Source organism: Mixophyes fleayi, chromosome 1, assembly GCF_038048845.1.
Source record: "Mixophyes fleayi isolate aMixFle1 chromosome 1, aMixFle1.hap1, whole genome shotgun sequence".
NCBI lineage: Eukaryota > Metazoa > Chordata > Amphibia > Anura > Limnodynastidae > Mixophyes > Mixophyes fleayi.
In genome coordinates this window covers 125,952,912-125,963,162 of record NC_134402.1, presented here as the reverse complement: position 1 = coordinate 125,963,162, position 10,251 = coordinate 125,952,912, and the positions used below count along the sequence as shown (strand labels likewise).

The 10,251-nt window shown below is 42.0% G+C and overlaps 1 pseudogene; it reads right to left on the bottom strand.

Moving 5' to 3' along the window:
* Nucleotides 1-546: 546 nt before the first annotated feature.
* LOC142136338 (5S ribosomal RNA) lies at nucleotides 547-664 on the bottom strand (annotated as a pseudogene).
* Nucleotides 665-10,251: the final 9,587 nt, after the last annotated feature.

Below are 10,251 nucleotides of genomic sequence, written 5' to 3'. Positions count from 1 at the left end.
ATGCACGCAATGAATGCGGTATATTTATGCTTTTAATAGTCACTTCAGTCAGCATGATATTATACTGTCTTATATGTATCCTCAAAATACATGCAGCATTAAACAGTGTGCATTGTCATATTGTAGTTGTCACAAATTACCTCATTTCAATGATATTAATACATGAATTAAATGAAAACATATATAGAAATAAATATATAGACATATAAACATTGAATGTACAACAGAGATTCTTTTGTAAACAGATTCTGTTTGCAATAGCATAAGGAAACCATTTTTTATATATAGATGACAAGATATGGAAATAACCGTGATCCTTAAGGGCTTAATGGTATATATATTTTGCACATGCTAATTATGATAGCTCATAATAAAGATTAGGGGAACAAGTATGAAAATTGAGGTAACAAGTATGATATTTGACAGTGATAAGATGACATTTAGGAGGATCCCATGTTCTATAATCTGATTCCTCTTTTGAATCCACTTTTGTTTTTGGTCTGGGTGTAGTGCAGATAGCACTGGAAAGCGTGAGGGATGGGGAGGAACCTACAGCACCGGGTATTCATAGGTAGTCTCCTATCCCATTACTTACCTGGCCCTCTCTGCTTGGCTTCCAAGGTCGACTGGGATTGGGCATAACCAGAGAGGTATGGCTGTAAATTTAAATTCCCATTACCCACTTGTACCATGCTCACTGTACACTTACCCATCTATCCAAGTGGAATATGGCTGGAATCTATAAATTCATCACAGAGAAAGGTCAAAGTCAATATTGAGACCTTTAGGTGCCAATGTCTTCAAATAATAAATAGCCTTTGTTTCCTCTTTATTTAGATATTTCGTCAGGTTCCCTCCTCTCCAATTTTTATTAATTTTCTTAATTCCAATAAATGACATCCCTTCATATTCACAGTTGTGTGTGTCTTTGAAATGCTTGGACACGTGATGGTTTACAAACCCAATAGTTATGTTCCTCAGATGTTCTCTAATCCTTTCTTTTAAGAGTCTAATGGTTCTACCTACGTATTGTTTGCCACAACTACATTGTAGTAGATAGACAACATGCCTACTATTGCAGGTAATGAATTCCTTAATCGGATATGTTTTACCACTGACCTCAGAGTGATACTCTGTGATTGGCCTAGTGCTCCTGCACCTTAATCTTGTGCAGTTCGAGCATTGTCCGCAGTAGTAAAATCCTTTTTTGGTGTTATGTAGCCAGTTACCAATCTTATTTTGTTCTTCTTTAGGGATATAGCTGGAAGTTAGTTTTTGTTTGAAGTCAGGGGCTTTCCTGAAGGACATGCAGGGTTTAACTGGTAATATGGATCCCAGTATGTCATCCTGTTGCAGAATATACCAATGCTTCTGGATGATTCGTCTAATTTTATCTGATTCCTGGGAATAGTTAGACACAAAGAATATCCTATCATTATTCAGTGTAGTGGATCGTGTAGATTCCTCCTTACCGCTATTATTTTCGCTTTTATATTTAAGTAACTGACTCCTATCTGTATCCTGAAGTTTATTAAAGGCTTGGCCAACTATGTGAGGGTCATACTTCTTGTCAAGAAATTGTTGCTGCATATCTTTACCTTGTTCAATAAAATCCTCTATTGCTGTACAGTTACGTCTAACACGAGTGAACTGACTAAATGGTATACTGCGTAGCCAGTTCGGATGATGACTACTATTAGCCAAGATGAAACTGTTGACGTCAACAGCTTTTCGGTATGTTTTTGTCATTAGTTTGTTCTCTTTGATAAAAATCTCGAGGTCTAAAAATTGTACAGATGATTGACTAAAATTAGCCACAAATTTTAAACCAAACTCATTGTTGTTAATATATCCAAGAAATTGAAGCAAGGCTTGTTCTGTCCCTTTCCAAATTACCAAAATATCATCAATGTATCGCCTCCAGAGTACCAGGTTCGCACTCCAGCTATGTTGGGTCCAGATGAATCCGTTCTCCCAATAACTCATATAGAGGTTCGCATAGCTGGGTGCGAACCTGGTACCCATGGCGGTTCCCTGCATCTGCAGGTAGTAGTCCCCCTCATACCAAAAGTAGTTATGATACAAAATGAATTCAATAATAGATAATATGAATTCAACCTGTTGACGGGTGAGACTGGAGTCTGATTCTAAAAAGAATCTGGTGCTAGCTAATCCTAATTCATGCCTGATGACCGTGTAGAGCGATGATACATCGCATGTGACTAACCAATATTCGTTGTTCCACGTAATGTTCTCAAGAAGTTGTAAGATATGTGTGGTGTCCTGCAGATAGGCTTCTTGTGTTTTCACATATGGTTGCAGGAACATATCAACATAGTGAGACAAATTGGCTGTTAGAGAACCGATACCAGATATTATCGGTCTCCCAGGTGGTTTTGTCACATGCTTGTGAATTTTCGGGAGGTAATATATGACAGGGATAATCGGGTCTTTATTGTAGATGTAATTAAACTCGTTAAGGGTAATAATGCCTCTGTCTAGACCCTGTTTCAATATGTCCTTAAGTCCGGAGCAGGACGAAACGCGTTGGGACTCCACCCACTATCATTCTATTGGCCCAAAGCAATATCCGGAAGTGACGTCAATACCGGAAGTGTGTTTGCGCTCCACAGTGGAACGCATCGACAGCCGCTAACAGCAGCGGCGTGATCACCCGCTGCTGATCTATCTCCCCCCTTCTTTTTTTCTCCTTTTTTCTTTTCTCTTTTTTCGGTTGGGACAAGTTGTTATTAGTATTTTGACTGTGGAACATCGGGACATAAAAGTGGATTCACTGCGCATTCTGGACCTACACTTATTCCAACTACAAACCGCAAGTATCATATCATATCGCATGGACTAACACATTTTGAGAGCCTAATTCATTCCTCATAGCGGATATATTGATGCCAAGCGTGACGGATACTCCTTTTGTTTCGGAAGTTTCCTACCTTCATGGGGACTGTTAATAATTATATGTTGATATCATACAAGGTTTTATCTCCAGCAGCATGCGTCATTAACCAAGGAAATTAGGACTGTGTTTCATGGACGTTTAAGAAAGAGATTATTATTATTGTCATTCATTGTCATTTACTGTTTATTATATCAAGTTATACCTGCTAATATGCAGTAGGTTGTTAACCTATATTCAAATTGTTAGTATTAGTAATACACATATCGTTATTTTATTCATTTATGTATGGCAACACATGTTCATACTTCTATTGTAATTTTATTGTATTTTAATAAATGTTAGCAACTATTCATTGGCTTTATGACATCAATAGAATATTAGATCTGCACTTTTGGATAATCATTTGATGAGCGCCCAGCAATATAAAATTCTGAGTATCCTAATAAATTTTCCTCTGCCTCCATCTCATCCGCATCACTACCAGAACCCTCCTCCGTCCTCCATCCTTCTTCACAAAAATAGAATGTCCTAGAAAGCGTAAAAACAAGGAAAATCCTGGAACAAAAGAAAAACAAAAACCACCACTCTATCGCTGGAAAGATAGTTCTTGGGCAACGTCTCTGGTTCAGGTGTCTCGACTGCAGGCTTTAGGTCTCCCGGAACAGACTCACAAGTGACAGATCTATGTCGTCGGTCTCAGTTTTATCTTGCACTTTCTCCGGATTATGTACTCTCCTGCCGTCGGTGGAATGGACCCAAGTGTCTCTCTCTGCAACCTTCAGTGATGTAGTACTGGTCAGCAGCACTTGGTACGGGCCTTCCCAACGGTCTGTTAAACAACCTGAACGTAAGAAATTGCGGATCATAACATAGTCTCCAGGTTCAACATCATGACAGTTCGTTTCTGGCATACCAGGTGACAGCATTTTTAGTTTTTGCTGTTGTTGCTTTAGCTGTCTACTCATTCTTATAAGATATTGTACAGTCACTTCATTATTACACTTCAAGTCGTCTTGTGGACTCACAATCAAATGAGGTTGTCGTCCGAACAGTATCTCAAAGGGGGACAGATTAAGAGGAGGTCTATGAGTGGTCCGAATGATATGGAGGACCAATGGCAAAGCCTCTGGCCATGCCAACCCAGTTTTAGCCATTACCTTACCAAGCTTGTTCTTTATAGTACCATTTACTCTCTCCACCTTACCACTGGCTTGTGGTCGGTAAGGGGTGTGAAGTCTGCTACCGATTCCCATGAGTTTACACATATTTTGGAAGATATCACCAGTAAAGTGGGTACCCCTATCACTTTCAATGATTCTAGGGATACCGAACCTACATACAAAGTCTTGTACAATTTTCTTTGCAGTGAACACAGCAGTATTAGTGGCTGCCGGATATGCTTCTACCCAATCGGAAAACACATCAATACACACTAACACATACTTTACATTCCTGCATGGTGGTAATTGGATATAGTCAATTTGTATTACCTGAAAAGGTCCATCTGTAGGAGGGATGTAGGATGGCTCGGTTGGAATAGTTTTCCCGTCATTTTTCCTCAAACATGTAAGACATGACATTGCCATCTTACCAGCCTGAGAGGAAAATCCGGGAGCACACCAGTATGCTCTCACCAGTTTGCACATACCTTCTTTACCCAGGTGAGTCAGGCCGTGTGCTGCTTCAGCCAGGCTTGGATAGTACGTTCGGGGAGCTACAGGCTTACCTTGTCTATCCCTCCAGAGTCCTGAGGACTCTTGACCACATCTCTTCGCCTTCCAGACTGCCTTTTCCTGCAGGGAACACACATCTTGCATTTCAATTAATTTCTGCATGTCTAATGTCTGAAAAACCATCATAGTCTCGGTCGATACAGTCATAGGTTTGCCCTGCTGCCCATTTAGCACCTTCGTCTGCCCTGTTGTTGCCCAATGACACTGGGTCTTTTTCAAAGGTATGGGCTTTGCACTTTATGATGGCTACTGTTCTGGGTAACTGTATCACTGTCAGAAGTCCTTTTATGTGTTGTGAGTGTGCCACTGGCATACCTGCTACTGTCGTAAAGTTTCTAAGACGCCAAAGGGCCCCAAAATCGTGCACTACCCCGAAGGCGTACCTAGAGTCAGTATATATATTGGCTGATTTACCCTCTGCCAACTCACACGCTCTCCTTAATGCTACTAGTTCCGCCACCTGGGCTGAGTGAGGTGGACCAAGGGCTTCAGCTTCTACCACATCCTGATCATCTACAACAGCATAACCAGTACATAGCTCTCCCGTCTCTGTCTGTCTATGACAACTACCATCTGTATAAAACGTAAAATCTACATTTTCTAAGAGGGTGTCACGTATGTCGGGCCTTGCAGTAAAGGTCTGATTCAGGTCTTCCATACAGTTATGCGTGTCAGTATTCTTGCCTAACTCATCATCAACCAGGGTCTCCTCACCTCCCACCCTTTGTGTCTCTAGAGACACATATGGAAGGTATGTAGCTGGATTTAAGGGGCTACATTGTTTGATGGTGATGTTTGAGGGTGCCATCAGGGCTAGTTCCCACTTTGTGAATCTAGCTGAAGAAACATGTCTGGTTTGGGCTGAATTTAACAGAGCTGATACAGCATGGGGTGTATAGAGAGTTGAATTATGTCCTAATACTACGTCCTCGCTCTTACTTACCAGAAGAGCAGTTGCTGCTACACTTCTGAGACATGTTGGGAGTGATCTTGCCACAGTGTCCAATTGTGCACTGTAGTATGCTACCGGTCTGCTAGCGTCACCATGTTTCTGTTTGAGGACACCTGCTGCACAACCATCAGCTTCCGTACAGTATAGCTCAAAAGGCTTTTCATAATCAGGTATTCCCAATGCAGGTGCTCTAGTCAGACTATCTTTAAGATTAAAGAACGCTTGCTCTGACTCTTCTGTGTGTACGACACGTTCTGGTTTTGAAGAAGAGACTAGCTCCTGCAATGGTAATGCCAGAATAGAAAAACCTGGGATCCAGGATCTACAGTATCCACACATCCCCAAGAAAGTACGAATCTGCTTCTGGCTCTGCGGCAGAGTCATGTGTTGTATGGCCTTAATCCTGTCGGTTGTCAAGTGTCTTAGCCCCTTAGTGAGGCAGTGTCCTAAGTATTTGACCTTAGTCTGACATGGCTTCAATTTATCCTTTGCCACCTTGTGCCCTGTTTGTGAAAGATGAAGCAACAACAATTTAGTATCATGTAAACATGACATAAAAGAATCAGAGCACAGCAACAAATCGTCCACATATTGAATTAGAACAGACCCATTGTGGGGTTGAAAGGATTGCAAACAGTCATGTAAGGCTTCATAGAAAATACTGGAGCTGTCAACGAACCCCTGGGGCAGTCTGGTCCATGTAAATTGCACTCCCCGGTAGGAGAATGCAAAAAGGTATTGGCAGTCAGGGTGAAGAGGGACTGAGAAGAAAGCAGAACATAGGTCAATGACAGTAAAGTGACTAGCAGACGGTGGAATCTGCATGAGGATGACAGCTGGATTCGGCACTACGGGGAATTGGCTCTCAACAACTTTATTAATTCCCCTTAAGTCCTGGATTAATCTATAGCCCCTCCCCCCACTCTTCTTCACAGGGAAAATGGGACTATTTGCTGTACTGGCTGTACGAATTAAAATCCCTTGTTGTAACAGCCTCTCAATAACAGGATATACCCCTAGTTCCACTTCCGGTTTTAATGGATACTGTGGGATTTTTGGAGCTATCCCACCACTTTTTAGATTGACCATGACAGGGGCTACGTTTGCCATCAGTCCAGTGTCCTGTCCATCTCTGGTCCATAGTAAACCTGGTATTTCCAGCAACATCCCCTTTACTTAATATGGACTTTGTTCTATAACAGGAGAGTGTAACATTAACCTTTGAGGGGTGTCCAATATATCCTGTACCTCATGTGCGACCTTCTCCGGTATATCTAAGAACACACCATCAGAAGTACAGTATATGACACATCCCATTTTACATAACAAGTCTCTTCCCAGCAAGTTAGTAGGAGCCGCCGCAGCCAAGACAAATGAATGCTTGGTATGCAGGGGCCCGATAGTAACTTCAGCGGGTTTAGTTAGAGGATAATGTAACACTCTTCCCGTTACTCCCATAGCTGGAATCGTTTTACTGGTCACCTGTAGATTGAAAGGAGAGGTTATCACAGATCGGGCCGCCCCTGTATCTACAAGAAAGGTTTGTTTCCTACCAGCTATGTCAACTATCATTGTTGGTTCTTCTCTCTGACTCTCAGTTAACCTCACTGGCTGTAGATTACAGGTAGGACCTGACCCCTAGCGCTGACTATCATTTTCCCGTGCAATATTTGCTGTTATATGTGCGGGTAGATGTGAGTCTTCTAGTCTGTGAGTTCTTCCGTGGAGGATATCTATGTGTCCCACCTCTAAGGTTGTATCTGTCCTTTTTACAATCCCTCCTAAAGTGTCCTTCTTCATTACAATTGAAACATCTGATCACTCTATGTTTCTTATTATGTGGGTTGCATGCTGGTGGTCGTGTATGCATCCCCTCTAGAGCCTGTATACTCACCGTCATTAACCTATCGCTTTTCTCCTCCTTCTTTCTAAAAAGGTTTTTGTCATGCCCCACAGCAGACTCCCTAAGAGAATCTACTGTGATGCCTCTCCAATTAGGTAATGTGGTTTGTTCTCTGGTTTTAAAATTTTCTCTAAGGCCATCCATTAATACTCCTACAGCTACCTCTCTGTGATGTGGGTCCTCACCTATGTTTGATATCCCAGTGAACCCTGTTATCGCTGCTATAGCTCTAATGAAGTAATCTGCTGCTGTCTCGCTATCTTTCTGCTTGATGGTGAAAATTTTACTCCAATTCGTTACTACTGGAAAATAGATGGCTAAATGTTTAACAATCTGTTCTATATTCTCTCGATTAATCTCATCCGTCAAGGTGTCATCTTCCTCTAACGAACAATCTTTGATGAATTGTTGTACGTTAGTATTGGGAGGAAGACACGCCCTCAACACTACCCGCCAATCCTTATCGGTTGGTTCATGTGCATTTCCTAAGTCTTTAACAAACTTCTGACATTTAGCCAACTCTTTTCTAGGATCTGGGAATTCAGTCATAATGGAACGTAATTCTGATCTAGTCCAGGGACAATGCATTGTAACATTTCTTAAAGGAACTACACCATCCTTATCCGGTTTCCCATTGGGAACTGATATTGTGCGGACTGGGTACGCACCCACTGGTTCACTGGTTTCAGAAGTCACTACCGGATCTGCTGTTTCAAGATTTAGAATGCTATCACTCCTAGTGATCACGCTACTCTCACCTATCTCAGCCATTGCTCCTTTCCCATACCTACGCTGAACCTCTAGCATATTAACAGCATGAGCAATGGCCGAAATCACAGTGGGTTCATCTTCATCCTCTGATAAACTTGTTTTAAACTGGCTTAAAACAGGATACAACTTAGCAATTTCTCTTTTTTCAGTTTTAATAACGGCTGTACTTACCCCTCCCGCTACATAAGGTAGCGGGGGCGCGCTTGCGCTGAGTCTGCCACGCTTCTCAACGGCTACTTCCGCCCTGCGCACGCTTTTTGCCACGCCTACTTCCGCTGTGCATTAGCTGCTCTGCCACGTGTTACCTTCCATTTGCCACAATTTTAAACAATCATTATGTCTATTTCTCTTTTTCGTTGACTTAATCAACCATACTTTATCTTTTACAGTATTTAGTACCTCTGCATTAAAACTCCCCATTGTTGGGAAAGGCCTATCACAATCTTTGGTCATCTTGACCCACGTGTCGCAATACGCAGTTGCGTATGCACCATATTTCTTACACATAAGAAATCTCGCTGAACCAATAGGACCTTCCTTAGGCAGTACACTGGCCATCTCTAGCGTATGCTTAGCACCCATGTTGAACAACACCAATCTATGCAGACCACACTTCCTAAAACACTTTCAACAATTTGCTACAAACACTCTACCGCTAGAGATCTCTTACTGGCCGTGGACGTATTTGCTCAAGCCGCGTCCACTCGCTTCCTCTTGTACTAAACAAGGACCCCTAACACAGACAATATCACTGTGGGACCCAAGGGCTATCAGCTCCTCGATACCCTGGCTAAACCACAAAAATCTGTTGAGTTTATTATAACTGGGAGAACAAAGTCGATACAATCAACCAGCCTTTCCAATATAATTCCTCCTAGCTGCTTCACCAATTCGCACTAACCGTTGTCGTGCGGTTAGATCGCACTGCCTACCAATACTAGTTATTAGCAAACCTTGCGATCTATTGGTGGCGCTTTGCGAAAACCCGTTTCGCCTTCGGTATACCTGCCCTGTATACCGTCCTTCAGTTGGGCAACCCGCCTCGTCAGACAGCAACTGAGCACAATGAATAGTAAACAGTGTATCTACGTTACAAAATCACACACTATACACCTTTTCTGCGCAGAAAATCAAAAGTTCCCAACAACAGTAATAATGTCTCAGAGGTTTTCACAAGTAATTATACTATGCACATATAATAACTATCAAAACGGTTGTTTAACCACGTGGCAAATCTACCGGAAGTCCGCGTACGCACAGCAGGAAATACACATACGCTAAGCAATGCAATACAGTTAAAATGCACAATGACAGTAAAAGAAACAGTTTTCTCTTTTGTCCCTAGGTTCTAGTTAGCGTGCCCTAGACAATGCAAAACGGACATTCGGTTTCACAACACAGAGTAAAATTCAGGTTTTGAACAAATTGCGTTCTTACCCGTATATGACGCGTCTCCACCCTTTGTTGCGGAACCGAAATCCGTTGGTCTTGCGTATCGTCCGGCAGTGAAACCTCCAAAGCTCACGAGCCCCCAAATTGTTAAGTGCGTATTGTCGCTAACCAATAACGATTGTCAAACCTCGATTTGTGTTTCCAACGCACAAAGATTTATTCGCAAAAAGTAGTATAATATATTCAAGCGAAGTGATAATAAGTACAGCCGTTACTTATCGCAGGCGCTCTGGATCCAGTGTACAGTCATTCAATCCTGAAGTCTGGGGACAAGATGTCTGAATACTAAATGTGAAGCTGCTGCTTATATGCACACAGGAATACAGTAATACAATGAAGATGGTATAGCTTGCTTCTATTGGTTCAGGTTTCAGGAAGGTCCAAGGGGTTGTCAATCATTGGCTAGTTCCTCATCAAGAATCCAAAGGAGGGGGTCATCTCTCCAGGGGGTATGCTCTGTTCTTCCCGCCAAGATTCCTTAGTCTTAAGTAGTTCATAATTCCCTATCATTCATAACTTGTGT